We start from the raw sequence: 6,000 nt of genomic DNA on the forward strand, positions 1-6,000 counted from the left end.
AGTCCATGTTCTATCTTTCCGTCTTTCCATCCTTCACCACACCTGCTTCTTTATACTATTTACGTAAGCTACGCTCATCATTTCATCGTGAAAACCAATTTACTCTGCCTTAAAAAACTAGCTTCGTATAAAAAGTGTCACTAGGATTTTTGTTTAAACCTCTAACAGTGTCCGTATCATCACCTCTCCTCTCTATAAACTCTCTCCATCACCACTCCTCTTTATAAACAGATTCTCCAGCAAATGCAATTCTTCTTATTATTTCACTAAAACCTGAGCCATGCTATTCTCCAAAATACTTTGAGCCTGAGTAAAATATTCCATCAACTCCAATTTTGGTCATCAAATTCCAACGTTCAATTCAATATTTTCCTCGCTCGTCCTCGTACTTTCTTGAAAACCCTCATATGTACTTTTTTAGATTGATTTTTATCGCATATTTATAAATTTGTGTTTAATACGATCAGTATTAATTTTTAGTCGAATAGGTAGGTAAGTTTTATCATTTATAAATTTAACTTCAGGACTCACCCACTTTACATTCTTAGCTCCAGGCCTTTTCTATTCCTATCATATCCTGGTGTATACTTTGAAAAGCATGGGTAATAATGTCTTACCCCCTTGTCTTACCCCCTCTTCCTAGAACTGCCTATCTGCCTACAGTGATATATTCATGATTTATCCTGTAAAGTTATTATTAATGGAGTCCAAGCTATTTTCGACTTGATATTTTCCTTTAATCCTAAAAGCGCTCTATTAGGTTACACATATGACTTAGAACTGGGATATGTGTACTTAATTTCATTTACCGAATTCAATGAATTGAAAAGTAGGTGCAAATTGAATACCCAGCAAATAGTGGTGGGGTATGGAGCAGATTTAGCGTGGTGAATTTGGAACGGAATTAGCTAGAGATTGAATTATCCCGAACTGCCGCTGCATTTCATGCAACTGCATGCAGAGATAATGAATGAGAAAGAAAGCATCCGAATCATATGCAGAGGGGAATAGGGGGCAAATGGGGAAGTGGGGCGGCGGAGTGGGTGTTTAGGGGGAATGGGGGTCGTGGTGCGCGGGAAGACGGCGACCGACATGTGAAGGGTGGATGGTTTCGGGATGAAAGAGGTGCGTGCAGCAATGAGTGCGACCTCTTCTCCCGGCACTGGAACTTAATTGGAGAAGTTCCCATTCAATTAAAATAACTGACAGCCCTCAGGGTCTGCCTTTCTTCCTCCTATTCTCTCCTCCTCTTCACTCGTCCTATCCCCTCCTTATACCCCTCCTCATCTCTTCCTTCCTCTTATTCTATTCCAATTCCATTTTCTTTCAAACTCACCTCTTCTCCACAATACTACTATTGTTATCCGGCCTCGGTTACTTTTTATTTGAAGACTACCGACAGAGCATCAATCAAGGACCAAAAATTAAAACATAATATATTAATCCAATTTTAAGATTAAGGAAACTTTTTTAAGAAGGAGAACAAATTTATTTTTTATATGTTTCTTAATAAGGTTATGCGAGCAAGAGTTGTCCATCTCAAAAATATTTGTTCTGTCATATTTTTCCTGTTGAATTGCAAATAAAGACGCAATTAATGTTTTTGGTAGGCATCAAGTATAAATTTTTATGACCTCAGTGGTTTAGCGTATTTTCAGATAATTATCGTAGGTACGATGTATTTCCCAGTACTTTTTGACGCGAACAAATACAACGGAAAGGTTTAGCAGGTTGTTTTATTTGGCTCATCATTTTATAATCCTTAAAATAAGAAAGATTGATATTTAATGAAATTATTAGCGAAATTACGAAGGATAGCAAGAAAAGTCTTTAAACGTGGGAACACTACCAGAGTTTTTCAGAAGACAGATTGTACTATGCCAAGGTTAGGATCTTCACGCACAAATCACAAAAACAATGTATTCAGAATTAAATAACTTATCTATTACGCATTCATTACCGCGTTGTATTTATTCAGTTTTAAACAATTTCTGACATTCTTCATGCCATCCAAAAAATTAAATCTTAATATAATCTAGTCTAACCCATCCTATCTTCTTCGAATAGCCCACAATGCAGTTGGCTTTCTTCTTTATGATTTCTTCTGCATCCATTAACTTTCCGCAGGACCACTCTCTTTTTATTAAGCTCATCCAATAAATGTTATTTTGGCTTCTGGTTTATGCATTGTCTTAATCCTTTTCGTACTTTTCTGCTCAGTATTTCCCTTCAGAGAGTAAAGTTTCTTTTTTGAGGCTTTTCCTCCAACTCTTATCAATACATATATTGGTTAACAAAATACTGCTAGTATATGTAATTTGTTTTATATATTTTCCTAACATTCTATAGATTTTTTTATCAATGTTTGCCCGCACCATTTCAGCAAGAGGGAAAATTTCATTCCTTCCTTGTATCACAAACCTATAGCCACACGTTGTGAAATTGACAGAAATAAATGTGTGCAGCTGGAGGTTATATTATTTTCCAGTACTGTCGAAAACATGTTTCTCTCTCTCTCCATATTTACACGTTATTTTCAAAACCTGCTCCCTTTTCCATTGCTCTTTAATCTCTTTATGCCACTGCTCTATTTTACGGTGTGGATGATTTAAGTGTCATCATCTGGAAGTCTAACTGTTAAGCTCTCCGCCTTGCGCAGTTACTTCGCCCATATCAGTTAAAGCCGATCGGATCATTTATTCTTCCATAAGCTATAAATGACGTATGATAACTTGCAACTTTGGCTTTATCCCCAATAAATGAAATTATTTCCATATAATTCAACGGCTACATTCCGCTATTCCATATTCATAGCGTTATAATATTTTATCTTCTACCAATGCAATGCATGTTTCCTTTGTTGCGTCTTATCTGGAGTACATCCGGAGCAAAGACATATTTATTGTGCTTATGTTCTTTATACCAAATAATGATGTAATCATATAAACATCGAGTCTCCCCTTCATTCCAGACATAATCTTATCTTCACTTCCGTGCCCTTAACAAACCATTCACGATTATTTTTTTTACTATAGCTACTACATGCTTGGCACTACTTTCCTAAATTGTTAGTTTATTCTTGCATTTTTTCCTGAAATATAGACAAGATTATGGTAGCGATGTCGAAGCCGACTTATTTCCAAACTTTCATCGGTTCTACCACTAATTTTTTCCACCTTCCGTTTTCATTAATCACTGTAAAATCTTTTCTCATAAAGTCACTATCATTTTTCCCATGTACTTGATTGCATTTTTTTATTATTCATATCATTTTCAATCTCTGATATTTCACCATATCGCCAAACTTCTCCTTCCGCAGCGTTTCCTCAGCTCTATCGGTTCATCGCTGCAGCTTATAGTTCAATTATCTAAAAATTTCTCATCCCTCTCCCGCGCACAGATTCTCCCACTCCCTCTTCACTGCCTTCCTTCGGATAAACTCTTTTGCAACATGGATTCTAATTTTTCTGTGTTCACCAATCTTTTAGCCTTTCTGGCAGCTGTTGTTATTATTATTTCTGATTTACTCACTTCTCTAAAGCACCCTTCCCCTTTTGCTCCTTTTGCCGATTGATTTTTTGGGCATTTACAAATTGTTATTTCAATTAAAACTTATGCGTTCCACTTTTGCAATAGCTACTGAAACATTCTTAAGCTTTAACGGACATATAAAAATCTAATTATTTAATAATAACTTTTTAAATAAATCTTTATATGTACTATATTACAATAACATAGAAGTAATAGTCATCTTTGTAAGAGGTTCAGTACTTCCCGTTAAAATATTCAGGATACTGAATTCAGGATTACAAGCCTTTGAAGGATTTGCCATTTGCTCTAGTTTTACCTTGCATTTTGATATCCCTTATCAGAATCTCTCTTCCATTCACAAATATTTCAGTTTTTTTCTTGTAAAAGCTCAAATTAAACTGGTATTCTCGAAGTACCCGGTTTTACATGACCCCTTGGACAGAGGTATAATAAATAATCGAGCTGCAACGAATTTATTGATTTTATTATTTTAAATTTATTGTAATGTCTTTATTTCTTGTGTGTTTATTAAAAACGCGGACACACGAAGTTATATAGAGTAAAAATTTGACTTTGCCTTACTTTATTTGGAATTCGGCGTATACCATGCCTAAATCCACTATGTCAGTAGCATCTGCTGCTTAAACGGATATGGAAAAATAACCAGGAACGCGTCCTAGTATTCTAAATTTTGTTCGATTTTACACTATTTAGAATGGTACTAGAATGAAAGGAAAAGTCGATACTCGTTACTGCTCGATGAATTTACAGTAAATATCCTCTAATTTTATTCCTATATTTATTATTGACAAAACTTGCGTGGGACTTGTAGCATCCTAAAATAGCCAAACTCCAATTAAACTGAGGAAGTTCTATGATTATGGATTTACTTGTAAATATTTCTAAATGTTAGTTCAACGAAAATACTACTATAATTGAAAATTAGACTTCATAAAAAAATATGAAATCGTAATTCAAATCGTCTTCATAATCGCTAAAACTATCTTCATCAATGGTATAGCGAATTTGTTGACTGTAAATTTTATAATATTTTATCTGAGTAACTGTTTATAATGGCTAGCTCAGTTTCTAGTCCCTGTGTTCAGGATTAAATTTGTATATGCCTCCGGACACTGCAGCTCAAGTTTGTGTACTAGAGCTTTATGGGTGAACTCAGGTAATGTACAGGTAAGATAATTGGCACTCTTAATTTGTGAATTTCAGCCTCTTAAGGTTTAACACTAGGTTTTCTAAGCTATGGAGTTGGTATTTTTCTAGGTGCTGATGATTGCACCTTAAAAACACGTTGCAACGGGTTGATTGACGTACAGCATACAAATCAATTGCGAAAAACAGTACACATTGCAAATTGTTTGAATCAGTAGTTCAAATACTAACTTTGAATCACATCTTTTGCTATTCCGTCTTGCTATGAGTTTGTACGGTGAAGGGCCAAGGTCTTTCAACCAAACCACCGCAAACCACTATATTTATTTTTTAGTATATATTCACTATTTTCCATAAAAGTTCGTTACCGTCTAATATTTCATTTCCCTTATATTCTCATAACTTTGATACAAATATTTCGTGTTGCAGTTTCAATATTTACCTTTTTAATCGTAACACAGTATCTATTTTTAGTGTAATTAATAAGTGATCTCCAGCATTTTGCAAGCATTTTCTCTGAATTAAGATGTAGTATTATTGGATATGCTCCTAATTTTTTTATTTATCTACATGAATAAAACTTTGATAAAATCAACACACAAGTCAAATCGTTTCGTATGAATGAATGAATTTTTTGAGACATTCTTAGAATCAACTTGCTCATCTGCAAAATTTATGTGATACATAATTTTTATTCTTGGACATAAAGCGTATCTATTATAATACATCCATTTGATTGTTTCGCATATCACTAACCATTGCCCATAAAAAGTACGTATTGCCTTTAAATGTGGTCGAAAAAAAACTAGAAAGTGCAGCAAGGTACAAAGAAATAGCACCTAGCAACATTTAAAACAATTATCAGAAAAGAGTCGCGAGGACGAGATGTGAACTTTGACCTTGAACGTACGTGCTCCTGGTTGTTAGTCCCTAGATGTGGGCAATGTTCCTTGGGCTAACTCCCAACGGAAAATCGGTGTCGTCATTTTCTTTCTTCCCTTAAAATTTGACCTCAGCTTTTATGCGTTAGATGCCGCTGTTAATCCGTCAGCACATTACCTCTTCCTGCTCCCTTTCACCAGACTCCATCCCTCCTCCCACTGCCCCGTCGCCCGCCGCTGCGTCCCGCCCTCCAGATCGTCTACACGTGCGACGCCACTTCCTCACTTCTCTCGAAACTCACGTCCTCCCGAAGAACGACCATCACCATCTCCTAAGTCCATCCCCCTCCCCCCCTCCACCACCACGCGCACACCAACCCCCCGGCCCCACTACCATTTAACCTTCGGCCGTTCCTTCCTT

This window comes from Hetaerina americana, unplaced genomic scaffold (genome assembly GCF_022747635.1).
Source record: "Hetaerina americana unplaced genomic scaffold, ioHetAmer1.1.p SCAF_4, whole genome shotgun sequence".
Taxonomy (NCBI): Eukaryota; Metazoa; Arthropoda; class Insecta; order Odonata; family Calopterygidae; genus Hetaerina; species Hetaerina americana.